Raw genomic sequence first — 27,476 nt, forward strand, 5'->3', positions numbered from 1 at the left:
CTGAAGGGCAGTGTCTTGGTGGTGAGGTGGGGGGTGGTAAGGTGGCAGGGAGTAGACACTTGGGGCCCTGTTTTGGTCACACACCCAAGTGTTTCTCACATGAAACATTGACTTATGTGACTCAAATGTGCTTAATAAAAGTGATTTCTGACCATCTACTCAAAATAACAGTATAGGAAAAACCATTCTGCTTGATTGATTTACAGAACAACTGAGATGATGGAAGGTCCCCGTCAGGACTGAATTATTAGTTATAAACATTGGCCGTAGGTTTTCAGATTATCTACACACTGGTCCTCAGCCAATATTTAAGACTTTAAACATTTTAAATTTTGAAATAAATGCATACTTACAGAATACTTACAAAAACAATAACAAAGAATTTCAGTGTATCCTTCCCCCAGATTCTCCAAATCACCACAGTACTATGATCGCAATCGGGAAATCAACATTGACACCACACTACAGTCTATAGACCTATTCAAGTTCTGCCAGTTGTTTCACTAATGTCCTTTTTCCGATCCAGGATCACATGTTGCATTTATTTGTCTTATCCTTTTAAAGTTCTTTAACTTGGAATAGTTCCCCAGTCTGTCTTTGTTTCTTGTAATCTTGATATTTTTTGAAGAATATTGGCTGATCATTTTACAGAAAGCTATTCACTTTAGGTTTGGGTGCTGTTTTCTAATGATTAAAATGAAATGGTGACTTTTGGTAAGACTATCACAGAAATGGTGTCATATCCTTCCCAATGCATTATATCAGGAGGTACATGAATGATTTACCCCATTAGTGGTGGTTCAGACGTTTAGCCTTTGAGCTGAGGTTTCAGGCTAGTGTGCTAACAGACCTGGAATGCTAATATTTTTGTTCAGATATACCTTTGTTCTTTTGGTGACCGTAGACTGAGTAATAGGAATATGCATGTGACAACTCAGTCCTGTAAAGAATACGATGCAATTAAGTATGGTCCAGTGGATTTATTGGTCAATGGATTTATTTGAAATTTCCATGGGCAGTCTAGGTATTCACTGATAGTTAATGGGTAGGTGTTGTTGTGGAGTATATGTGATTATTTTTGTGTGAATCACAGTAGTGAGGGAATTTTTTTTTTTGACGGAGTTATCCAGATAAACCAAGAGCTCTGACTGACAGTCACTGTTTAATAGACAAGAATATCTGTTGTCAGAGAGAATGGAGATAGAGTTGAACAAAAAGCAAAGCTGGAAATCACAATTTGATCCATGAAAAATGGCAAAAATCACAATATGCAGACATGCTTAAGGATTATTCTGTAGCATTTTGTTCCTGCTATTAGTCTTTCTCCTCTAATACATGAAGTGCTTCTTGAAGGCAAAGGTGATATCACTTGTGTCCCTGGGATAGTGCCCAACATCACAGTGCCAGAGTTATTGGCCGAAACAGACTGAGTCCCAAGCAATGTTTCTGAGCTAATTAGTCGAAGTATTAATGAATCTCATTTTATACCTAGTGAATAGTCAATAAAGACTGTTGACAGAGAAGTTAGAGAAGTCATCTCCTGATGCAGGTATCATCGGTCAAGTCAGAGTGGGTAGATGAGATCCAGGAGTCAGTGAAGTGATGTGAGGCTGTGAAGACAGGGGTAGGGGAGGGTGGATGGTGAGTGGATGGATGAAAAACTAAGCCTCCTTGGAGGGGACCAAGCCCAGGAGACTGAGGACGCAGCAGGACATTGCCTGTGGCCTGCAGTTGGCCAAGCCAGAGGCAATGAAAGAGAAGTGGATATTAAGAGTGCACAGTTGGCAACTAACCAAACTGTTTTCTAGGTGGCTTAACTGGGGCAAAGGAAGAAAAGTGTGTGTGTGTGCATGTGTGTGTGCTTTGGTAAGTGTGCGTGTTGGGGGAGGTCGGGTGGAAATTTTGAAAACTGAAAGGGCCTGATGGTATGGCTGTGAGAGACTCTTCAACAAAGTGGCAGGTGACATCCAACCAAAAGGGTTGGAGAACTCTGGGGAAGGCACAGAAAGGCTTGTGGCCAGGGGTGAAATCTTAAGAGGATAGTTGGCAGGCAGTCTATGGGAGGCAGAAGAAAGGCCACACTGGTTTCTCTCTCAAGTGAAGGGACGGGAGGCAGGTGACAGTGGTCAAGAGGAGTTAACAGGGGTGTGGGTGTGGGAGGAGAAACCCGTCAGGGGCACCAGAACTGCAGATCAGAGAGGTGAGATGGTGAATAGGGGCAGATGTGGAGGGAGAACGTGTGGTGGTGGAAGTGGAGTCCTTTTCAGCCTTCCTTCGAAAGCATAAGTAGATGGATGGAGTCTTGGCCTTGGAAGGGTATCTAATCTAGGCCTGTGCACCTGGCCAGGGAGCAGTATGCTGGTGGCAGGCATCTTTTGAAAATTTCAACTTGGAGGATGCTGAGCTGCTCATTGGTTTTGAACTTTATTCCCTGCTGCTTTGGCCACTTTCCATTTAGGCCCTTCCCCTATGAGCTCAGTGTGATGGGGCTCTGTGGGGGCACCCAGCTTGGCCCTCAGGAACTGCTACTGGGGTGAAATGTTAGCACCCTTTCCTTTTAATGCCCACTCCTTGTACCAACTCCTCTGTGTCAAAGACCACAGCAACTGAACAGGTTCCCTTTCAGCTAAAAGCAATCGATGCCTGGTTGGTACCTATCCGGGCTAATGGACCCACTTGGTTTGAAGAGCCACCAGCTTCTGAGGCTTGGGATCCACAGGCCAGTGGAGGACAGGAACCGACCTCTTGGCTTGGTCCTGTCTGCTAGTAATTGGGACACCCTCAGTTTACTTGGGCCAGGACTGGAGATGAGTATGTGTTTGTGTGTGTGAAGCAGTGTTCTTTTGGCCTTGGGCCAAATGGGACATCAATTGGGGTTTTTTTGTGAGTGCAGTTGGTCCTATAGCATAGAACCACGCATTTCCACGTAGGTGACTGACAGGCAGATGACATCACAATAGTCCTGTCTGGGATGTTTTAACTTTGAAAAGATTCAGTTTACTTCCAAGTAGAGGAGAACATTTTTTTGTTTTGTTTTGTTTTCTTTGTGAACACCCAGTTTCACCCTGCTCTGCTTCCATAGGAATTGAACATCCAGTTGTGTTTTCCGTCTCTTGGGTCCTGCTATACCTGCCCTGCCCTGTTCCCAGTTGATTTCATGCCACTGACATTCAAGGCACCAGAGAGCCCAGCCTGGTTTTCATTGCCCATGGTCATAGCTTCGTGAGCGTGGTTATCACTGTTGTTTCTTTGTTTTTCTTTTCAATTCATTTCATTTTTGCTGACCCCTTAATTGTCATCTTTCTTTCTTAGGTAGTCGTTCTGTGCTGTTGTTTTTTGTTTTATCTTTCATTCCCTTTCCCTCTGCAGTCAACACTCTGGCCTGGGAACTCCAGCATCCTTCAAGCAAGCCATTTCTGAAGAAGGTGAAAAGAAGCCACCACGATCATGACCTCCTCCTTCTCCTCCTCCTCTTCCTCTTCCCTTGCCCGGCCCCCTCCTGTGCGTGTGTTTCAGCCGACACCAGAGCCTGGATTGTGGAAAAATCCTCCAGCACAACTCAGCTCAGTGAAGTCTCAGCAATGGCCTAAGTTTGTGCAATAAGAAGATTTTTTTTTTCTTTTTTAAAAAATTCGTCATAACTTTTTCTTTGAGAGTCTGTGAGAAAGCACCCAGGTCAGACTGGAATTTGCTCTACAATAGAAATAACTGAACACAAACAAACTGAGAAAAAAAAAAGAGTTAACTATTTTATTTATTTCAATATTTAAAAGAAAAAAAGTGCTGACAGTGCACAGTATTTTTGTTTAAATACCTTCTACATCAAAAGTTAAAAGCAATTTTGTGAAGACACGAAATCAAAAGAGTATTTACTGTAAAATAAAGACTGCATATTAACTCTAAGGAAAATACCCCACATTTTTAATAAGAAAATAAAGATCAACTCTGCTCTCTCAGGCTTTAAAAAAAAGCCATTCATGTATGTCTTTAGGTACTTTTATTTCTGCGAGTTGGATGTGGTAAGTGAGGAGTGATCAGTTTCCACCCACTTTTTCTTCAGAAGTCTGTTGAAAGTGTTGGTGACGTTAAGTGATTTTGTGTTAAGGCTTGGCTGAAATAATTAGCCACCATTCAGCAGTTTCCCTGCCCCGCTGCCACTCACCCCAGGCCAGCCCTATTTATCTGGTCGTGGAGAAACAGCCACCCGTCTCCTGCTTATCATAGCTGACGAGGCCTGGTTCAGAAAGGGATTCCATTTAGTGATTGGATATTTTCTCTGCAAGTTCAACAGATTTGAACAGAGACAACTTGGTTTAAAATAATGCAGTGAAGAAAAAAAAACAAAACAACAGCAAAAACGAAGCATTAGCTGAGATGATATTAGTTCAGTCACAATTCCTCAAGGGGGTTGGCCGAGGGAATCTTCTACCCGGCTGGCTTCAGGGTCCTGAGATTCTAGAGTTGTCCCTAAGGGCTAGGAAGGTCGACCCAAATTGTGGAAACCTCAGTCAGTTGCTTGTGGTGGCTGAGGAGGAAGGCAAGTCTTCTAACATGTCCTTTAAGTCCTGTGTGGAAGTGAGCGATGTGGCCCATGAAGTGGAATTCGGCGTAGTGTCTGCAGCCTAGCCAAGGAGTCTGGTGGACTGGTAGGCCACTGGAGTCTACTTTAGTCTCCCCACTGGGCTGGTCTTCTACACGTTAACACTCTTGGGTTCCCCTTACTTGTAAACAGAGGCATGACACCTCCCTACAACCTAACGCTGGATATTCTCATTGGAAAGGTTCTTGGGTCACAGTGTTACTAGGATGTTCCCCAACCTGAGAATCTCTTTTATCTTTGAAAGAGGAAGGTGGGAGGGCACCGACTTCCTGCCAGTTCATTCAGGTTCCCCATCAAGGCCAATCCCTGGGGTGGGGCGGATAGCACCCAGAGCGTCTTTGTATCATTTTGGAGCCCTTTTCTGTGACATTTTCTCAGAGAAAATGTCCCTTGTCAAAATGCTACTAATCTGACCTCCAGCCAACTCCCAAAGTTACCACATGTGTAGAATTGTGATAAAGCTTTGCATAATGTAGGGTTTGTATGAAGTTTGTGTAAGTTTCTGTTAAATAAAAGTCTGTTTCCAATGCTCCTATAGCTCCTGTAAACTTTGCTTGTCCAATCTCATCCTCCAGGAGTTCCACTTCCATACCTTCCTGTGGAAGGGACCCCTGGAAGGATCCTGCTCACTTGCATGCCCAAGGTTTGTTGAGTCCTGTTGTCTTATTTAGAAGCACAATCTAGGACTGCAGTTGCCAATGGCTTGGCTGCCAGGTGGTGGCATGGAAAGTGAACCATGCCCAGGGTTGGCGCCAGCCTCCTGTCCTGGAGCCCAGAGTTGCTGTCACCCATCCGCCATCACAATTACCATCATCACCCTCTCCATGGCCACACCAGATGTACTGAAGTTCTGGTTATGTGTATAAAGTTAACATACCTGTTTCATGTTGGTGTTATACCTGTGCCAAGAATAGTTTTGCATAAAAATACAAGATTTAGCATGTGCTTAGAAAGAGAGAGGAAGTTAAGGCTTCCAAGGTGCTCCGGGTACAGCTGTAAGCTGGACTTCCTCTGGCAGGCTTTTCCTTGTATGTGAAGATGGACCCTAGTGTGATAGATCCTCTAGGTCAGATAAAACAGATCAGCATGTCAGGCCTGGTCTTTCCCTCTGAGTATGGCCAACCCCCACGGGGCCAGGCAGAGATGGAATGTGACCTTGCAATGCTGCTGCCAGTGCTCTCTGTCTTCCTTTAGAATGCATGTCATGTCAGAATGTCACTATGGACTTGATAAGTTTCCCAAGCAGTCAAAAGGTGGTTGCTTTTTTCGTCCAATATGGTGTCCTCCTTAGGGGTTTCCCCCTTTCTATGGTCATAAAATATAAATGAGATAATATTTACTGTTTTATCACTGTTTTCAGTGTACAGTTCTGTGGCAGAAGTATATTTACTTTGTTGGGTAACCATCACCCCATCCATCTCTGGAACTCTTTTCTCCTCCCCACCTGAAACTCTGAACTCATTAAACACAAACTCCATTTTCTGCACCTTCCGCACCTGGAAAATGCCATCTACTTCCCGTCCCTGTGAATCTGACCACTCTAGGTACCTTCGTGAGTGGAATCATAACAGCATTTGTCCTTTTGTCACTCACTCATTTCATCTCACATCATATCTTCAAGGTTTATCTGTGTTGTAGCTGTATCAAATTTTTCCTCCTGTTTAAGGCTGAACGATATTTCATCATATGCATAAACCATATTTTATTTATCCATTCCTCTGATGGACCCCTGGAGCAAAAGGGAAGTTTTACACATTTATTATGCACCTCCTATTTCCGACAGGGGTCTCAAAATTTGAAACTTTAGACTCAAGTCAGAGGTCACCTATCTTTTTTGGAGAGAAGTGATTTCATCTGAGATCTTCCCTCCAATCTGCATTCTAGAAGTAAACATCCTCTACCTACACCTCTTTTCTCACAACAAAAGTATTCTTTGTAGTTATTATCTTAGGGCTGCTTCTAGGATCAAGTTATGCCAAGGACTTGTTGTGTCGATGTAAGTAACCCAGAGGAGAAGAGACCCAGGATAATAAATTGTCCTCAGTGGCGGTCCATGAAGGCAGGGTGACCTTTTTCAAATGTCTGATGGTGAATTGTTGGTTAAGCATACGTGTGCTTAATGTCTGTAAATGGCCATTAGCCAAGAGGGAGAGGGAGGGGAAGAGTGTACATGTGAGCCTGGTCATGGGACGGAAAAAAAAGAAATCACTTTTCCTCCACCATCTGAACACATGAGTCACTGTAAAGGGTTAGCTCTGGGGTTGAAATTCAGATGCCTACAGCACAGGTATCTTCAGCAGGTGAGGCAGGCCAGGTGTGAGGAAAATAACCAGTGCTGGGAGAGACCTTGGTGCTCAGTCTCAGGTCTAACTCGAATGGCAGGGATTGTGTTGAGACAGGGAGCACCTGTATTCTGAACTGGGCAGCTGCTACTTAGCTCAGGGGAGCTGCCTGCAGTGACGAGGGCCCAGCGTTCTCAGGTCTTTTGGCACTTTTTTTTGGTACCAGGGATTGAACCCAGGGGTGCTCAACCACTCAGCCACATCCCCAGCCCTTTTAATTTTTATATTTTGAGACAGGGTCTTGCTAAGTTGCTGAGGACCTCAATAAGTTGCTGAGGCTGGCTTTGAACTGGTGATCTTCCTGCCTCAGCTTCCCAAGCCGCTGGCAGGCACCAATGCAGTGGGTATCTTCTGGCTTTTCAAGAGAGGCTAACCATACAAAAACTTTGATGAGATGTCCCCATTTTAAAATGTTAGCAATAAATTAAAAGCAAACACCAAAGGCCAACTCTGTGTGGACTAAGCCAAATATGACTGTATATCCGATACTTTTTGATGGATTTAGGGCAACTTCTCTGGGCAAGGTTGAAGTTTAGATTGGAATGCCTTGCCTAAGGCGTTCATAACAGCAGATCCTCATCTTAGCCCAGTGGTATCCTGACTTAGAATTGTTAGGTGGTGGAAATGGAGCACTGGGTTGGTCTCTGGATGGAGCTAAGTCAATATTCAGTGCCTATTAGAGATTCAGGATATGGTTCCAGGAGAACCCCCTCCCCCAATCCAGTCCCTTTGCTCTGCATGCACACGAAAGATCTTCACATTAAAACACTAGGTGAAGTTGTACGGTCTATAGATGTTTTTCATTTTACTGTCTTCTTATTGCTGACCAGTTACCTATTATATCATGTTCCTTCTGCCCACTTTTTCTTTTTAAAAAAAATATTTTATTAGTTGTTGGTGGCCCTTTATTTATTTTTTCATGTGGTGCTGAGAATCGAACCCAGTGCCTCACACATGCTAGGCAAGCGCTCTACCACTGAGCAGCAACCCCAGCCCCTTCTGCCCACTTTTTCTAAGAGCCCCAAATCACTCCATGTGACTAGAACTGAATTTGAATTTTATCCTATCTCCAAACCAGCAAATTAAGAACTTGCTTTGATTTCTCTCTCTCTCTCTCTCTCTCTTTCTCTCTCTCTCTCTCTCACACACACACACACACAAACACACACACACAGAGAGAGAGAGAGAGAGAGAGAGAGAGAGAGAGATTCAGACAGATCTGTATGTGAATGTCTATATAGATAGAGATTTCTCCAGGATCTTTGTTACATAAATGTGTCTTTGAACTATTTTAAATCTTATATGCATCTTATTTCAGAGGATCAGGGTGGTTGTCTTGTTCTTCTCACAGGAGGGTGGGGGGAAGGTTATTCTGATTAGCAATGCATTTTTCTTATGATTTATAAAGGGCATTGGCAAGATTTTCTGTAAAGACCCAGATGGTAAATATTTCAGTCTTTGCAGGCCAGACATCTTTTGCAACTGTCCAATTCTGGGGTTGTAGTATGGAAACAGCCATATACAATATATACATGAGTGTGGCTGTGATTCAATAAAGCTTTTTTTTTTTTTTTTTTTTTTTACAAAAATGAGTAGCAGGCTGGATTTGGTTCACAGGGCATAGTTTGGCTTATCATTGGTTTAGAGAGTATTACACTGTTAATTTGGGGGCAGTGGTGGTGCCTATTTAGGGCATTTTCTAAGCCCTAAGAGAAGAATGTGTCATGACCAGGGAAGAGCTAGAGGTGCATTTCGTCATCAGTCATGTATGCAGTTTTAAGTCCTCTACGAAAACGTTTCAGAGACCAAAAGTCCCCTCATGAGATTTCAGAAAGCTCTCGACCAGCTCTTCTGGTGCTGAGCCCAAACCACAATAGAGCAGTGTTTACCAAAGCATCTGTGAGTAATCCAGCCATACATGGCAGTGACGCCCTGGGGACATGATATTAAATGTCATTCATCTCTAGCAATTTAAGTTGTTTTTGAGTATGGTGAAAGGCAATGGCTCCTGTGGGTGAAGGTACAGTGGAACTGCATCTGCAGGAGGTGGTGGATGGTGCCCCAGAGGGGAGCCCTGGAGGTGCAGCAGTTAAGAACTCTTCCTGGTGGGCACTGGCGCCTCCATGATCATGCTTCCTGACGCCGTTAACCATGGATGCTGAGATGTGGCTGAGGTGTTTCTCCCCAAGAGCTCAGATTCTTGTGGTCATCTTCAGTCATGAAACATCTCACAATCACTTACTTCACCTCCCAAAACAGTCTGTAAGAAAAAATTTTGCTCCCTGGATGATAGAGAAGACCCCTGATATCAGACCAACTAGTGAATGGAAATAATCTTTCTAATCAAACAAGGGGTACTAGGAGGAAGCATTCATACTAAAAATTACCGAAGACATGCTTTTCAGGCACTGCTAGAAGATATCCAAATGTTTCCAGAGAATCAGTGACGTCTCAGACCTCAGGGCACCTCTTAGTGGAGTCTACTGCTAAGTTCCCCTAGTTACCTCCATGTTTTCTGAAAAGGGACAGTGAGGAGTTGGGATCAGCATTTTAAACATCTGCTCCATTTCTCCAAGCTCCACCCCCAGGAGCTCAGGAGCTCACATGTGAGGTCACCTAGAATTCAGTTTTCAGACATAGACTAGAAGGAGAAAGATTCTTGGGGTAGAGAATCTCATGTCTTGTGTTTTACACACATGTGGTGTGAGCAGCACACATCCCTTGGTTACCTGGTCTTTCCTCACACTAGGGTAGGAAGTACTTTGCTCAGAGGTGTTGACAATGGTCATTAATGGTTTAGCACTGACCAACCGATCCAGTTAAGTTGACTATGATTCGTCTTCGTCTGGCAAGGCATGATTACAGCTGAGAAGGATCTGGAAGCCCCAGGGGAAACCTAGCTTAAGGGGACACTGTGTTAGTTTTTGGTAAGCATGATACCAGGCTTGTGTTAAATTAAGAGTAATATGCAAGGACTGGGAAGTAATTCTCCAGACTTCTTTAATGATTGACACCATCGTGTTCATCTAAGGAGAAAAGCATTGCGGAAAATCCAAAAGGCGCAGAAAGACGATTAACAATACATTTGACAGAATGAACAACACACTCTTTAAGGAAAGGATTAAGGGTTTGGGATTGTTTGACTTGGAGAAGAGAATTAAGGGTCACTTAATAGCTGTTATATTAACTATTGAGAAAAAGACACCAGTTTGGTTTCCAAAGAGGACAGGGGGCTTAGAACAAATAGACATACTTCTTTTGACACTAAGAAACTTAAGACTTTTGGGATTGGGAATGAAGCTCCGTGATAGAGCATGTACATAGCGCGGATAAATCCTGGGTTCAAAGCCCAGCACACACACACACACACACAAAGGAATTTTAAGATTCCTTAGAGGAATCTGGACCTCACCAATAGCCAAACTTTTCTCCTATGTGCTGTGGAGTTATAGGAATGAGTTATATGACCTCTTGATGTCCTACCTAGTCCTGTATTGCTTTGAATTGTAGCTGGGTAACCTGAAGGCACTAATGCCTAACTCACCACCAGCAAAGGGAGACATGAGGAAAATTAGTTTCAAGAACATACCTTGTGGTCATGAAGTAAAACTAAATTTCCAGACTTGTTCTATTGATACTGACTTCCATTGTTTTTGGTAAAATGAGACGCTATTGGCAAGTGGATACAGGATCGAGAGACACTTTCTTCCAGAGAAAACACCCAGTATGTGAAAAAGGGACAGCGAGAAGCAATTGAAAAGGACCGTAAGGTCAAGAGGCCACCAGGTGAAAAGGGTTCTGCTGAAACCCATCCAAGTTCTTCCGTTCTCATCTCATTGGACACCACCACATCCAACATCATCCTTGGTGCATGGATTTCATGATTGCTCATAGGATCTGGAAATTATTATCAGCTTGATTTTACTTGAAGGATCTCGCCTATATTCAGAGTTGCCTACTAGCTTCTCCCCAACTAGTGGGAGAGAGAGGTCTTATTAAAATACAAAGTTTATTATATATACAAAATTCTGCTTGGGAAAAGAAGTCATCAGCATTCTTTCTAAATAACTTAAATAGGTTAGAGAATAATTCCTATATAAAACTTTTGGTCTGTTTGGTTTAAAGACATAGCAAGGATTGTGTTATGTTTAGTGTGTGAAGTGACTTCTCTGTGGATGCTGAATATAGCAGGTTGGGAATGGAGGTACCTGGTGTAAGAAGGTGAAAGATGAATTGCTAGCATGAACATTTATGCTGAAATTTCTGCTTGACTGAGTTATTGGTTCAGAGAAACCAGTGGCTTGTAATCCTGAAAACGTCTTTAGTTAATATAGGTTGTTTTTCCTCCATAAATATCAGTCTTATGTTCATAGTTGAAAAATAGATCAATATGTTTTGACCACATGCTGTTAACTTTATATAATGACTCTCCAGTTATTGGTTTGCTTTATGCTACTAATCAATTGATCAATAACATTGAATGCCTGCTGTGTGCAATACGGTGCTAGGTTTCAAAGGACATAAAAGAATAGCAAAGGGGGACTGGGACAAACTTTGGGGGATACTTTCTCTGTGCTAACACTAGTTACTGAGTCTCTGCTTTTTATAGACATGAGCTTGTTAAAGCCATACAACCCTCTTGCGTTAAGATTATTATTCCTATTTTATAGAAATGAAAACTGAGGCTCAGGGAGAGTAGGTGGACAAAGTTAGTAGTGACAACTGGTAAGGTCTTATTTTTTCCAACTGAGAATTTTCTCCAGTATGGAGGACATCTGTTTTGTTCTTGAAGAGGAGAGACAGGTGGTTAGCAAATTATTCAAGACAAGACCATTTATCATTAAGTGCCAACTTGGTACAAAATGTGAGGGCCGTTCAGGCTCAGCAAGGGAGCCACTGTGCAGGTTAAAGTAGCAGGGGCATCTTTGTGGAAAGACTAATGGAGTTGGAATGGAAAAGAAGGCAGGCCACTGAAAATATCAGCAAGAAAAGCCCAAGCAAAGGCTCAGAGGTGTGATACAGACTTGGAAGGTTTGGACTCAGAGCAGAGAGGACCTGAATGCAGTGGGCTGTGGTGAGGAGTCCCGGGCATGGTCTGGGGAAGCTTGATTCACAGCAAAAGAACTTTGGAAGAGTAGGATGAGCAGGCAGGTTGGATGAGACATTTAGGATGGCTTCGCATTGAGAAGTTTGGGTCTTGTCTTCCTTACCAGACTGCCTCTGTCCTGCTGTGGTTGTAAGATCCCAGTCCTTGTGGGGAAAAGCAGTGATCCGTGTCCCTTCCAGAGGACTTGTAACAGAACCCTACTGTCTCCTGTCTTCAGTGTGACACTGTCTAAGTGATAAAATGTTCCTCTTGCTGAATGTCAAACCTGGTGGTTAATGATTTTTGTGGGTATTCCCCACCAACTATTATTCTGAAACCAGGGAAATAGCAGTTACCCTACCAACTGGGTTTTAATGCACTTGGGAAGAATATAGGATTATTCAGGAGGCTCATTGGTAGGTGAGCCCCAGAGAGATTTGTATCTGAGAGGCTATTTTATTTTTTGTTCTTTTTAATTATACATGACAGTAGAATGTATTTTGACATATTATACATACATGGGGTATAACTTCCCATTTTTGTGACTGTAATGATGTGGAGTTACATGGGTCATGTATTCATTTATGAACATAGGAAAGTTATGTCCGATTCATTCTATTTTCTTTCCCATTCCCATCCCCCCTCCCTTATCCCTGCCTCCAGTCTGGTGAACCTCTACCCCCTTTCCTCCCCTTATTGTGAGTTAATATCTGCATATCAGAGAGAACATTTGGCTGAGAGGCCATTTTAAATTTGGGATTAAAATCTATGCTTGTCTTCCCTAGTCAAGTTGGTAAAAGGGCTTATTTGGAGAAGAATGCTTTAGACTGCTGGGTCACTGGATGCCATTTGAGGAAGAGAGAAAAGCCAGGGTTAGATGCCAGCTGTATGGGTGCAGATGCTCTGTGAATTCTTGGTGGGTGCAGATGCTCCGTGATGCTCCGTGAGGTCTTGTTGGTTAGGCGTCCTTGGCTGACTCGCCTCTTGGAGGAATGCAGAGTCCTGAGCTTGTGCTCTCTGGTCCTCACTTCCGTTCCTATCACCTGTTCACTTCACCTTGCTAGGAGGTTTCTCACAGGCTCCTGAGGCTGAAGGAGGCACAGCCGGGTGTGAGGAGGGTGGTTCATGAGTCCAGAGGATATGGACCAGCTTCTCTACAGTGGCCAAGAGGGGCTGACGCTTCTTGACATGCCACATAATCGCCAGTGTGCTCTCAGTGTAGTCTTCCTAGCAACCCTGTCAGAAGTCCTTATCCCATTGAGCAGGCGAATAGACCAGTACTCAAGAGGGTTAAGCAACCGCCCAGGTCATCCTTCTGTTTGGCTTAGACTAAGAGTGGCAGAGCACTGGGCTAAAAAGGTTATTTGAGGGAATAAAACTAAGACCCTATAACACAATAATACCCATTTCCCTCTAAGGAAAGGAAAAATAGTTGGATAGAGACCCTTGGATTTGCCCCTCCCCCCAACATTTATGCAGCACCTTGGCCCTGTACAGATCTCACCAAAGCCTTGCAAACTCTCTCATTTCTTCATCTGCCTTCAGACTGATGTTTATGTAGATCTGATGCAGCCTGCATTCTGGGGCCCGGTGCTAACTGCATTCAGCGCAACAGGCAATACTCTATTTACGCACCCACCTGTATCACCTACACGCTGGCTTGAAATTTCACTGTGTGCCTTGCAGAAAACTCCCCAGGCTGCCTCTGATGGCTATATTAGTTCTATAGCAGGCAGCTTCGGAGTTGCTTTGCCCTGCCGAGGTTGAGAAGATTGGCTTTCAAGGAAGTCCCTGCCTGCTGATTGGCAAAGGGAGTGAGATCTTCCCCCTGCCTGCTCCTCCTGCATTCATTTCAGGAAAGTCTCTGCAGACTGCTGCTCTCCCCACCCCCCTGGTCCTTCTGGCCGCTCTGCTGTGCTAATCACAGCCCATTTCTGCTGCATGCCTCATTTGGGGGAAGAGCACTCCAGGGCTCCCAAAATGCAAAGAGGGAAATTAAGAACGGGTGTCCAAATGAGTCAACCTACTGTCGCTGAGGAGCCCCGGGGACTCTCTCCGCCCCTGGAAAGCTTTCCCCAGAAGGCCTTTCTGCCTGGCTCCAGGGCTTGTTGGGAGAGAGTTTTCCCCTGGGCTTTGCCTTTGGACCAGGTGTTCCGTATTCTAAGGGAACCAGGCCCGCTGAATGCCAACTGTGCCCACGTTATTGCGGGCTCTTTACCCTCGTTGTCTCCTCAGCAACGCTAAAGAGGTAGAGGTTGGTCTCATTTTACAGCTGGGGAACTGATGCTAAGAAAGGTTAGTCACTTGCCTAAGACCAGAAAAGTGCACAGTCTATTTGATGTCAAAGACGCCATCTTTCTCTCGTCATCTTTTTCTGCTGCTGCGTGGGGAATGGGACCCTCTGCACCTCCCCCTTCCCCCTTCCCCCAAGGCTCTGAGCTTCTGTTCATTCTTTTTTTTTTTTTTTTTTTTTAATTTTTTATTGTGGGTTGTTCAAAACATTACAAATTTCTTGACATATCATATTCCACACTTTGATTCTAGTGGGTTATGAACTCCCACCTTCACCCCATACACAGATTGCAGATTCACATCAGTTACACACCCATTGATTTACAAATTGCCATACTAGTGTCTGTTGTGCTCCGCTGCCTTTCCCATCATCCACCCTCCCCCCTCCCCACCTCTCCCCTCCCCTCCCCTCCTCTCTCTCTACCCCCTCCACTGTATAACCCTGAGGGTCTCCTTCCATTACCGTGCAATTTACCTTCTCCCTCCCTTTCCCTCCCACCTCTCATCCCTGTTAAATGTTAATCTTCTTCTCCTGCTCTTCGTCCCTACTCTGATCTTAGTTACTCTCCTTATATCAAAGAAGACATTTGGCATTTGTTTTTTAGGGATTGGCTAGCTTCACTTAGCATAATCTGCTCTAATGCCATCCATTTCCCTGTAAATTCTATGATTTTGTCATTTTTTAATGCAGAGTAATACTCCATTGTGTATAAATGCCACATTTTTTTTATCCATTCGTCTATTGAAGGGCATCTTGTTTTCTCTCACCCACCTTCCTCTGGGGAACCTTAGCAGTCCCGTAAGAGTCCTGCTGGCCCCTGAAGAGTCCATCTAGGCTATGAGTCCTGTTGCCCATTGCTGGTCAGCCCTAGGGGTTAAGCCAGTGTGAGAATGAGCCTGGACTTCCCAGCCAGGGTCAATGGCTTATCTGCAAAGAGCCTGCTGCTCTGGCCAGGCTCCTCAGAGATGGGCAACTCTGCAGGTCCTTTTCAGGTGACTGTGAGTCTGAAACCGGGGAGCAAAGAACCCTCTCTCTCTCCCAGTCAGGATACTATAACTTTCTCCAAATTCTTTGCCTCTCATGAACATATTTTAAGTCCACAAGCCTCATTTGGTTGGTCTGCTTCAAAAGAAATTCAGTCTCCATCTTTGTAAATAATGAATCCAAACTGGATATTAGATAATCTTGAACATTCCAGGATGCCATTTTGGTAAGAATGCGATATTTAAAAAAAAAAAAAATTATGTTCTTTTTCCATATTCCCCTCTCTTCTTGCCTTACCCCCAATGCCCATTAAGAAGAGTGTTTCTTACAGGACTCCTTTCTGTAAAAGACGTTAGAGCTGTTTGTGCCTTCTGGAAAGTTCTCCATCCCTAGTGGTCAAGGAAAAGAGCCAGGTGTAGAGCAGACAGTGCCCAGGACTAGTTTGGCCCTGGGGTTTTGATGGACACTCTTCCTGCTGGAGGGCAGGGTTTGGGAAAGTTAGGCAGCTGAAGTCCCAAAGGCTCAGGTTAGCTGTGATGGCTGGATAGGGGAAGGAGCAGCCCCAGGAGCAGGATGCCAAGATTCCAGACCTATGCTCATCCCATCCAAAGCCATGCTCCCTCGGGGCCCAGTGCCACATTGTGAGAAGACTTGGCAGGCCTGTTTAGAGTCCCAGGTCTGCTGCCACCATTCCCTGTGACCATGGGCCAGGTCACTTCAACTTTGGGAGCTCACATTTCTCCTGTGCTTGAAGAAGGGGGTTGCACTCAGTGGTCTCCAAGGTTCTCTCGTGTTTCTCATCAGGTATCATGATGGTGCTCTCCTTTCCAGAAACTCGCTTTAACTGGAGATGTTGGAAAGTTTGGTTTTTAAGCTCCTGGTTCAGCTTCAGTGGTGGTGGAAGCTTCAGGTCCTGTAACAGGGTCTGTGGAAGGAAGATGGCATTTTACAACATGCCTCCTCCATCCTCTCTGTCCACCACATTTATGGCTCCCTCTGAGGTTCCCCATGGCTCCATCCACCTCTTGCCCTGATTGAGGAGTCAGGTGAAGAATCAGCATAGTTGGAATTAGATGGGGGCATCTGTGTGGGTTCAGGGCACCTGTGGGCTGCATCCCTGAAGAGACATTGGTCTCTCCAATTTCTGGCTCCAAACCCCACTGTCCTGCACTCTGGACTCATCCCAGACGAGGCAGTGTTGGCTGTGGGTGCTGCCCTAACATTGACTGTTGGGTGCAAAGAAGAAGGCTGAGGGTAGATCTGATAGAGGAGGAAATGGTTACAGGAGAGTCCTTGCCAAGATCTCAGGATTCCCCGGGGGCTGTGTAGCCCAAGTCTGTGTAGCCCAAGTCAAGTGCCTTCTTCTTAGTGGGGCCTCTTCTCCAGCCAACTTCTTTATCCAAGCTTTGCATTTCCCCTTTGTTTTAAGAAGGTACAGAACTTCTTTTCCTTTTAAGCCATTTCCATTTCCCCCTTTAACTCTGTTGGGGTGGGGTTTGGAGGTGGCCTTGACTTGTTTTTGCCTGGCGTGGCTCTGGGAGTGCCTGTAATCCGGGGAGCTAGGTTAAGCTGCAAGGGTTGTGATGAGCTGTTCTCCCTTGTCCCCGTCCTACCCCCTCAGTCCTCAGTTTTCCCTCAAAGGCGTCCTCGAGCATGGACAGGGACAACAGGCGTGGGGAGGGGCAAGCAGGATGTCCATGCAGATGAGCATCTTCTGTTTCAGCCCTCTGGCTGGTGAGGCCTCCAGATGATCAGAAGCCCAGTGTCCTCTGGAGGGCTGTTTGCAGCCCCTTGGTCTCTTGGTATTGGGGAAGGGCTTTCCCACTGTGTTTCCTGTGGCTTTGTGGTGTGATGGCTACCCATGTGCACGTTGGAATCTGGTGTGGGATTGCTTCTGCCTTCGCCAGCCCCTGGCAGGCAGCATCCTGGAGTAAGTTACTGAGACTCAGCTTCTTTGTCTATAATGTGGGGACAAGAACACCCGAGTCACAGATTGCTTCAAGAGTTAAAGGAGGAAGTGTATTCAAAGCACCTAGCACACAGGAAGCGCCTTATTAAATGGTAGCTGTTGGTATTAATGACACTAATGCCCCTCTAGGGAAGCGTCGATAGTTGAGTTGTTCTGCATCTTTTTGAGAAGTTGATCAGAATTCCTGCTGTGTCTTCTGAATGAGCGAGAACCCCAACTCTCTTTTCCTGGTTCTTATTCTTTTTCTTTTACCCTTTCCTTCCAGCCTCCTTCTTTGTTTCCCATCTTCTTTGTCTCCTTCCTTCCTCTTCTCACTTTCTCTCTCCTCTCTGCCCTCATTATTCTGGAACCTGTGATGACCTCTTTACTTATTCATGACACAAAGTGCAACCTGGCAGTTCCCAGCGCGGATGCCATCCACCACATTTTCTGCTTGCAGTGAATTCTGCCTCCTGCCTCCCGCAAGATTCCACAACCCCCCGCCCCCTCCTTGCTGGCAGGGTCCCCATCGCCCCTTGAGATGGGGATTTCCCCTCAGTGATCCTTTGACATCTTGGATCTTTCTTACTTTCTAGTGTTTGGATTCCCAAGACCATAGCAAGTAGATAGATGAGTCTAGAATCACAGAGTGGTTTGTACTGGAGTTACAAGTTCCGAAATGACACGGGTGTAGATGATGTTGAGGGAAACTGAGTTTAACCAGATAAAAAGAAGAGTTAGGAGGAAGGGGGAGGAGGAGGACCCTCCTGAGAAGGAAACTGAGAAGGGCAGCTGGGGGTGGGGTAGGAAAAGATCCAGGTGAGTGTGTGGAGGAGAGGGAAGGCAGGAAGCAGGGTGTGGGGCACACTGGCCCTTTCAAGTTATGCTCAAGGGTGAGTAAAGGAATTGGGCACTCGATGGTTTGGGGGATGCTCAGTCAGGAAGGGTCTCTAAAAGTCAGGAATTTTTGTAGAGGGTCCATTATGTATAGAGATAAATTGATGGGACAAGAGCAAGTAATAATAGGAACAAAGTTCTCAAGGTGATAAGTTGGGATCTTTGCTCAAATGGGGGATTGGTGGTGGGTAGGATCTGGAACAGTCCTGGAAATAGGAAGGAGACAAATGTAGGGGTGCAGGAGCAGCGAGCTGATGGATAGGGCTTGGAGAAGATGAGATGCTCTTATTCTGATGACCTATATATTTTCCATTTAAACAGGAAGAGTGTGAAAAAGGGATGTGAGGGATGGAGACTTAAGAGAGGATGGAGAGATGTGGGGAAATGATTTGATTGGAGAAATGGGGGGACACTGCTAATATCTTTTGTTGCCATGTAAATAGAATGGCCAGCACGGTGGTGTGCTTTTCTCTGCTTGGCACAGATGCAGGGTAGGAGGAGAGCTGGGTTTAAACACAGCTGGGGTAAGCAGGAAAGAGGGAGAGAGGGGTGAACAGAAACGCCCAGGATGTGATTTTAGGGATGAATGCGGAATCTAAGAGGGTGCAAGAGATTGATTCTGTGAGGGGTAGTGTGTGGTGGGAAGGGTTTGGTTCAGCAGATTGGAGCTCCTGGTGAGATTTAAGATCAATGACATCTATCTGACTGTCCTCAGTAAGTTAGGACCAAGCTAGCTACTACTAGAGGTCCCCTTTTGATTTGGGTCCAGGTATTTTCCTCTTAAAATGGTTGAATAGACACTAAAATAGAAAATGGAAAAAAAGCAATGTCTGTATTGGGTCTGTTTGATTCATTCATTGTTTAATGAATACCATTTAAATAGGTTGCACAGATATTCCAAGCTTCATAACAACACAACGGAAACTATTTTAAATCTCTCTTGCTTTTTTTCCCACCCCAGTTGGATCAGTTCCACAAAGACCGGAATGGGTATTTGTGTGTGTGTGTGTGTGTGTGTGTGTTTAATATTTACTTTTTAGTTGTAGTTAGACACAATACCTTTATTTTATTTATTTATTTTTATGTGGTGCTGAGGATCGAATCCAGGGCCTTGCACATGCTAGGTGAGCATTCCACCACTGAGCCACAACCCCAGACACTTTGTGTTTGTTTTTAATAATGCAAAAGAAATATTTTAAGTGCTTTGTCATCTAAAAGGCCTTGGGGAGAATCAAGGAACAGAGGAGTGGTATTATTTTTAGTACTTTCCAGTTTAACAAAGCAATAGCAATACTTTCTTGCTTTGATCCTTACGATAAAAAAATGAAGTGGGCAGGAAAGGGTTTCAAGCCCTCTCTGACCAAGGTATCCAGGATCAGAGTGGTTGGCATTGTGGCACAGATTGCTGGTCTTCATGGGCCTCTATGCTTGGAGGCAGAGGGTCTCCGAGTGTGGCCAGAGGACCATCTGCATCAGAGCCACCTCAAGGTACTAGCTACATGGGCAGATTCTCACTCATTCTGAGGCTGGTGAATCAGAAGCTTTGGGGCCAGGGTAGCTGTATATGTAAAATGTCCCTGTTGCTCATACTTAAGCACCATAAAAATTTCTGAGAGCCAGGGGTCACCAGGAAAGCCTAGTTATGGCTTGAGGGAAAGGGAAGACAAGTGTCTAACACTTCCACTCCGAGGTCCTTGGGATCCAGGGGAAAATTCTTCATCAAGGCAATGAGAATGCCAGAGATACACATGTGATGTATGTTTCAAGGAAGAAAACAGAGAAAGGTCGTTGGGGTTTCGGAGATGGAGGTACAGAGCGAGCACTAGCAATTAAGGACCTAAGCCTCATCCACAAAGCACCTGGAGGCTTGTCTTACCAGTTCCAGTTAGGAGTTCCTGCCCCTGGAAATGGCCCAGGGGTCCTATGGGAGGCCACAGCCTCCCTTCCTGATTCCATTCTTCAAGGCAATACAGTGAGGGTGTTGGGAGCACCTTTAGGTTTGGACGGAGTCAGGGGCCTGTACGGGGTAGCAGTGCAACCTCTAGCAGATTCCCATCCTCTCTGCATTTTGGTTTCTTATCTGCAGTGGAGAGCAGAAGAGGCTTCACAGAGGTGGGGCCATTTGGAGTGGACTTGAGGAATGAATAGAAGTCCTCAATACAGGCCAATGGTAGAAGCGATAGTTCATTTATCTCTCTATTTATCGATGGATTCACTTATTCAATAAAGTTTTTGGTGAAAGGATGAGGAGAGAAGTCAGGATAGAAAGAATAAGGCCTGAGTGGGTATCCCAGAAAGGGAGGGAGTGAATTTAGGGCAGTGCCTCTCAGAATTCACTATGTACTCGAAGCATCTGGGGATCTTGTTAAATTGCAGATTTAGATTCAGTGGGTCTGGGGTGGGCATTTCTAACAAGCTCCCAGACGCTGCTCCTGCTAATGGTCCAGGGACCATACTTTGTGTAGTCAGAATGTAGATAACCTGTTTGACAACTCTGGCCGGTGAGTGGGAGTTGAGGGTTAGGACAGAGAGACCTTTGTGTGCAAATGTGAAATTGCAAATGGAGCAGTACTTTTTGGGGGTGGGGAGCATAGCAAATACTTTTCTGTGCGATTATGGACTAGGATGTAGGGGTGGTTGGGGTCAGTGATGGGGAAAGGACATGGATCTATAAAAAGCAATGGTGACCAGACAGCAAAGAGGCTTGTTGTGCTAAGGAGCTTACCTATTACTTAAAGATGGGTGGGCTGATAACTCCTCACTGATGGAAAAGAAAAAAAAAAAATTGACCATTGTTTAAAAAGTTTCTTTCTAGAAAGGATCCTTTGGACTGTTTTCTGTGAAAACAAGAGGATGTGACTGTAGGAAGACGATTTGTCATACCAACCACAAAGCAAGGCCACTCTTTGGTTTGTGGAGCTGGTTATTTTGGTGAGGCCTCTGACTCCTGTAAGGGAAAACAGGAGTTATATATGTGATCAGTGACCTGCTTAAAGTTTGAATCTTTAATTCTCATATGAGGCATCTAACCTATTAATCTCAATAGCTCCTAGCTCAGAGGTAGCAAGAGGATTCTTCTTGTGTGCCAACTCAGACTGGTGATGGCTGTTTGGAGTGCTGTTATGGGGAGGGTCCCTAGGTCTTATCCACGTGGGTTGGAAGAGGATGCCAAATGGATTAATAATGTCTGCCACGAGTATGGGACAGAATGGTGGCCTATGTGTCATATATTTAGCTTTTCCTAAGAGGAAATCAGATTTCTGGTGATGTATTCCTAATTCTCTCACACATACCCCCATGTAGACCAGAGCCATTTCAAAGATAGTTGGTGCTTTTAGTTCCTTGATTACGGACTGGAGTGGATCACTACTTATCCAGAAGGGCTTTGTGAATCTTGCAGCAGCTGTGAGGCTAATGTCTACATTTGCAAAGTACCAGCAAAAGCTCTCCTTCTGCATTACTCCCATATTGATGGGTGTCTTTGTACTGAACAAACTGAGTGGACTATGTGACTGAGGGCATCATTTCTATTAAATCTGAAGACAGATGCTGGTATCTGGAAATAGCCATTGATTTGCTTTCTCTTGTGCTATCCAAACTCTATAATTTCTCTAGAGGAAAAAATAAAGCCCACGTAGAAAGTCAACTCCTCTGGCTTTCTAAGTAAACAGCAAGATCAATTCTCATTCATGAATCTGTTGGATAAATATTTGATTGTCAGGAAAAGTTGGGTTAATCTTAGATGAAAATTTGGCCAGTAGAACTGATCTATCAGTTGGACTGAGTTGTAGATGCACTCAGATACAAAGATACAGGATATGTGTGCAGATCTGGGGCTGCTGGAAAATTGGGGGTCAGAAGCTAATGCTGAGGGAATGCAAGGCCAGATGGGGCTGGGTTTCAATGTACTCCCAAGAGCCCCAAGGATGTTTCTCCTCTCAGCAGTGTTGGCTCAGCCTGATTTTGTTTTCCTCTTGTTGATGGTGTTGAAGGACATCAGGGACCTTAGGTGCTCAAGAAGTCTGGGCAAGAGATTCTAGGGGAAACTGTGTTTTGCCATAACCATCCATGTTTTCCATTCTCCTGCCATTGTAGTTGAGAAAGTGAATTGGTGACTTGGGGAAAGTGAGAGGTATAAAGTGAAATGGAAAAAGGATTAAAAAGAGCCAGTGAACTTGTTAACCTTTGTTGGGCCTTTGGGTATATGTGTGGCAGTGTGAGGTCATAGGCATCTTAACTGCAGTACAGTTTGGTGACTGCAAGGATGAGGGCCCTTACTATTGGTTCTTTTGTTTTAAGTAAGGTCAGTAAAGAATATTCTGGTCTTTTCTTTTCTTTTTTTTTTAAATTTTTTATTGTTGGCTGTTCAAAACATTACATAGTTCTTGATATATCATATTTCACAATTTGATTCAAGTGGGTTATGAGCTCCCATTTTTACCCCATATACAGATTGCAGAATCACATCAGTTACACATCCATTGATTTACATATTGCCATACTAGTGTCTGTTGTATTCTGCTGCCTTTCCTATCCTCTACTATCCCCCCTCCCCTCCCCTCCCCTCCCCTCTTCTCTCTCTGCCCCCTCTACTGACATTCGTTTGTCCCCCTTATATTATTTTTCCCCTTCCCCTCACTTCCTCTTGTATGTACTTTTGTATAACTCTGAGGGTCTCCTTCCATTTCCATGCCTTTTCCCTTCTCTCTCCCTTTCCCTCCCACCTCTCATCCCTGTTTAATGTTAATCTTCTTCTCCTGCTCTTCGTCCCTACTCTGTTCTTAGTTACTCTCCTTATATCAAAGAAGACATTTGGCATTTGTTTTTTAGGGATTGGCTAGCTTCACTTAGCATAATCTGCTCTAATGCCATCCATTTCCCTGTAAATTCTATGATTTTGTCATTTTTTAATGCAGAGTAATACTCCATTGTGTATAAATGCCACATTTTTTTTATCCATTCATCCATTGAAGGGCATCTAGGTTGGTTCCACAGTCTAGCTATTGTGAATTGTGCTGCTATGAACATCGATGTAGCAGTGTCCCTGTAGCATGCTCTTTTTAGGTCTTTAGGGAATAGACCGAGAAGGGGAATAGCTGGGTCAAATGGTGGCTCCATTCCCAGCTTTCCAAGAAATCTCCATACTGCTTTCCAAATTGGCTGCACCAATTTGCAGTCCCATCTGGTCTTTTCTTGACTAACAGTAAAGATGAGTTGTCTGGGGCTGATGTGGCATCAGCTGTGGGATGCCAGGCATCTTTTTGTGCTCTTCTTAGAGGCTTCATGGAGCTGTGATGGGCAGTCACTTACGATGGCCCCAGCAAGGTCCTGGTCAACTGGCTTCAGGTGGTCAGGCAAGACTTGGTAGGACTGAGGTGGGGAGGGGAGAATGACATCTCCCCGCGGCAGCTATTATCTGTGGACAATGGGGTGAGGACATCTCCACTGGGGTTCTCAGGAGCTGAAGCCCAGTAACACCATCATAGGCCACTGACCTACTTCCTGTAGGCTCCACAGCCCCTTTGTGTGGGCCAGACTGGCTCACTCCTGGACAGCTCTTCCCCAGGGCTTTCCAGGATTAGTCACTGCCAGATGGTGAGGACTTGATGCCCTGCCTCATCCAAGCAAGCTCTGCTTCCTGGAGGATTTCACTAGAAGCCTGGAGCCTTAAGGGCCACAAGGGCCTTAGGTGACAGCTAGTATACCCTTGTGTGATGGAATTGAAGAAACTGAGGCACAGGGAAATTCAATGACCTTTATTACTGTGCCTCAGCGAACTTCTTGTGCAGAAAAGGGGAAAACATTACTATATTTAGCGGCTTAAAATAAAGGAGCTAAATTGAGGTTGGGACACTGTATTTGGTTTGGCCATTCCAGAACACGAGGTAGTGAGAGAACAAAGGACTAGAATTATTATTATTTTTTTTAACTTTTATATTATTTATCTTTATGTGGTGCTAAGGATTAAACCCAGTGCCTCACACATGCTAGGCAAGTGCTCTACCACTGAGCCACACTCCAGCCCCAAAGGACTAGCATTTGAAGACCTGGATTGATGCTCTGGGCTACTTCTAGCCTCTGTTTCTTCATTTGTCAATCAAGAATCTCTGTCTCACCTACCTTGCAGGATTATTGTGAAGAATCAAACAAAATCAGTGAATGTAAATGTGCTTACTTGGACACATTAGAGGTAATGGCCATGAAACTGTTCAAGCACTACTTTCTTCAGGTCAAAATACTGATTGTGGGTTCTTGCTCTGATCATATCAGTTTGACCATGCTTGTAGGAAGCCCCTGGCTTTCTAATACTGGGGATTGAATGGAAGTCTTGTTGGAGGTGAGAGACAGGCTTCAAGAGGGGGAAGGAGAAAGGGTGAGACTGAGGCAGGACAGCAGAGACAAGAACAGAGCCTAAAGATGGCGGCCTCTTTGGTGGAGTGGGTCTCCTGGGGCCATACTGTGGAAAAGGGTTAGCCAGAATCTGAAGGTATATGCACCCCTATCAGGATCTGCCCCAGCTGTTGTGGGCAGAGCTCAGGCATCTTGGACTGAGCAACCTTAATCCGACCTCTGGAGGACAGAAATGGCTTCCAGTGGGACTTGATTCATCTCCTGGGGAAGAACAGAAGCTGAGGCTGGCAGGGCCTAGCTCTGGCCATGGAACCTGCATCAAAAAATGGACTTGCTATTAATGATGTAGTCAGATAACATTCCTATGACTATTTCACATGGCACTTCCAAGCTTGAGTGTGGAGGACAAAGCCTGTGGCCGGCAAAGTGTGTTCTGAGACCATCTGCATGTGGATTCTTCTCTTGACAATGTGGAAGCATCCAGCCATCCAGAGATGCATGAGAGTGCATTCCTCTTGGAACTGGCTCTAGTTGTAACCCCCAGTGGCTTGTCCAGGCCGGCTCTTATCTTACTCCATGGTTTATTTGGTGATGGTACCACCTGTCCTGTTCCTTAGGCATCATCATTTTCTTTCTCCATGTTCTCCTTTCTGAGCACATTGTCCTCATCTTTCCCAGTGGTTTTTTTTTTTTTCCCCTTGATGCCTTTTAAAGCCTTCATTTACAATGGTGACCTGCCTCCCTACTCCCAACTAAGTCCTTTCTAACTTTTGCTCTGTGGCCTCCCCCCTGAGTATCTCACCAAGTTCCAAGTCTTCCTCTGCCATCCAAACCTGATGATTTCCAAATTAATAGAATTTATGGGACCACCATCCTACATACCCTCAGTCATTGACTTAAACGTCATCATGAGGTGTATGACTATAAGCTTTCCGCCTCCACCTCAGCTAACAGGTTAACATCTACTCTGTGCCCCATCTTGGCATCATTTTTGACTCCTCTCTCCTCCTTACACCCATGTTGAGGTGGGCATCATGCCTGTTGACTACCTGTTACATTTCTACTTTTATTTTCACGATTTCCAGGCCTATCTGGCACCCATGACCCCAACAGAACATAAGCTCCACAATGGTAGGATTTTTTTGCCTCTCTTATTCATTGCTCAGCATGTATCATATGTGCTCAGTGAAAATCCGTTGAATACATTAATGCAGCTGGTGACCCTCCCCAGCCACCCCCACTTTATTTACTTGCCACTGGAGTAATTTCTCTAAAACATGAGTACAAGAAAATCAGTCCTTGCTTTAAAGCCTCCAAGGAGTCCTCAGTGTTCAGAGTCAAGTTCAGATTCCTGTGCCTACATAAGAGTCTCTTCATAATCTTTCCCTGAAACCTTTTTAACATCATTTCCTGCCCTTCCCCTTTCCCCCTGTGCTTCTTGAACTACTCCTCTTTGGCTGAGTGGACCATCACATTTCCTTGCTCTTCCATCTCCCTGTCATGCTCTTCTCTCTCTCTCTCTCTCTCTCTGTTTTATTTTTTTCACTAAGAAAACTCCTATTTATCCTTCAAGGCCCCCCTAATACGCTATCTCCTCTCAGTGACTTCCCATCTGTAACAACTTTATTCATTCTTCCATTATGTCGTTTATCACATTGTGTTAAGTCATTTAAAAAAAATTGTCTTTCCCCAAATAGTTATTGGTTGCTGCATGCAAATTACTCTAAAACCTAATAGCTTGAAACAATAAACACTCATTATCCTAGTTTTTGTGAGTTGGAAATCTAGGCATAGCTTCTCTGGATGTCTCTGACTCAAGTTGTCTCATGAGGTTGTAGTCAAGTCAGCCAGGGCTGTGGTAATACCCGAAGGCTCAACTGGGAGAGGATTTGATTCCAAGCCTACTTAAGTGGTTTTTGGCAGGATTTAGTTCTTCCTGGCAATTATTGGACCAAGACTTCTTTTCATTCATTGTCATATGGGCACCTTCCATATGAGTAAGAAAGGACGAGAGAGGGCTGGGGATATAGCTCAGTAGTAGATCATTTGCCTAGCATGTGCAAGGCCCTGGATTCAATCCTTAGCACCTCAAAATACAACACATACACAAAGTACAAGGTAGAGTGTTCAAGATCAAAACTATAGGCTTTAAAAATATAATATATATTTAGTTGTAAATGGATCTTTTATTTTATTTGTTTATTTATATGTGGTGCTGAAGCAAGTGAGCTACCGCTGAGCCACAACTCCAGCCCCGACTTTTTTTAACCTAATATCAGAAGTGACATCCTATCACTTCTGCTTACAAACCCCTGATCTTGGCTATCATATTCTGCTAGTTAGAGGTCATGAAGTACAGCCCATACTTATAATTCCACAGGGTGTGGGAAGCAGGAGGTGGGGCTATTGGTGGCCACGCTACAGGTTGCCAACCACATCTAATAAACTAGAGCTCCTCAAGGCATGACGCATATCTCATTCATCTTTGAAACATTAGCATCTAATATAGTTCCTGGCAGTTAGTAGGCACTCTGTAGACTGCAAAGTCAGAAGAAATCTCAAAATTGGATCAAAAAATGATTTTAAAAATATAACACGAATTGTCTTAGTGTTGTGAACTCTACTTCTAGGCGTTTCTAGGATTGCTGTCCATTCTCACCTAGAATAAGGCAAGAAAGCATCCATTTTCTTTTGACTTAGCACAACTCTAAGAAATTTCTTTGAAAGGAAAAAAATGGAAATACTACCTCAAAGGTCCTCAGACAACTCAAGAACTTAAACCACCTGTGGATTCATCTTCTAATTCAGGGAAGGTGGGCAGTTGGGGGATCACAGGTAATCAAGAGATAACAAATGACTGCCATTTTCTACCAGCTACACATCAATCACAGACACCACAAAACCCTGCTGGACTGACTCAGGACAAAAGGAAGCACACAGATGACAGTGTCCTCTTCTGTTCACTTTCCTGGGGA

At 44.5% G+C, this 27,476-nt stretch overlaps 1 protein-coding gene across 3 annotated transcripts in view; it reads left to right on the forward strand.

The window, feature by feature from the left end:
• Nucleotides 1-27,476, forward strand: part of Dpf3 (double PHD fingers 3) — a 259,933-nt gene that overhangs the window by 205,675 nt on the left and 26,782 nt on the right. For 2 of the 3 annotated variants that reach the window (XR_006851067.2, XR_006851066.2), the window contains one exon: nt 3,370-5,137. The exons of the other annotated variant lie outside the window; for it this stretch is intronic. The gene's annotated coding sequence lies outside the window, so the exon portion shown is untranslated. Of the gene's footprint in view, nt 1-3,369; nt 5,138-27,476 lie in introns of those variants that run through there. 3 annotated transcript variants of the gene reach the window in all.

Source organism: Marmota monax, unplaced genomic scaffold, assembly GCF_021218885.2.
Source record: "Marmota monax isolate L192 unplaced genomic scaffold, Marmota_monax_Labrador192_F-V1.1 WCK01_AAM20220418_F8-fsc00017, whole genome shotgun sequence".
Classification (NCBI taxonomy): Eukaryota; Metazoa; Chordata; class Mammalia; order Rodentia; family Sciuridae; genus Marmota; species Marmota monax.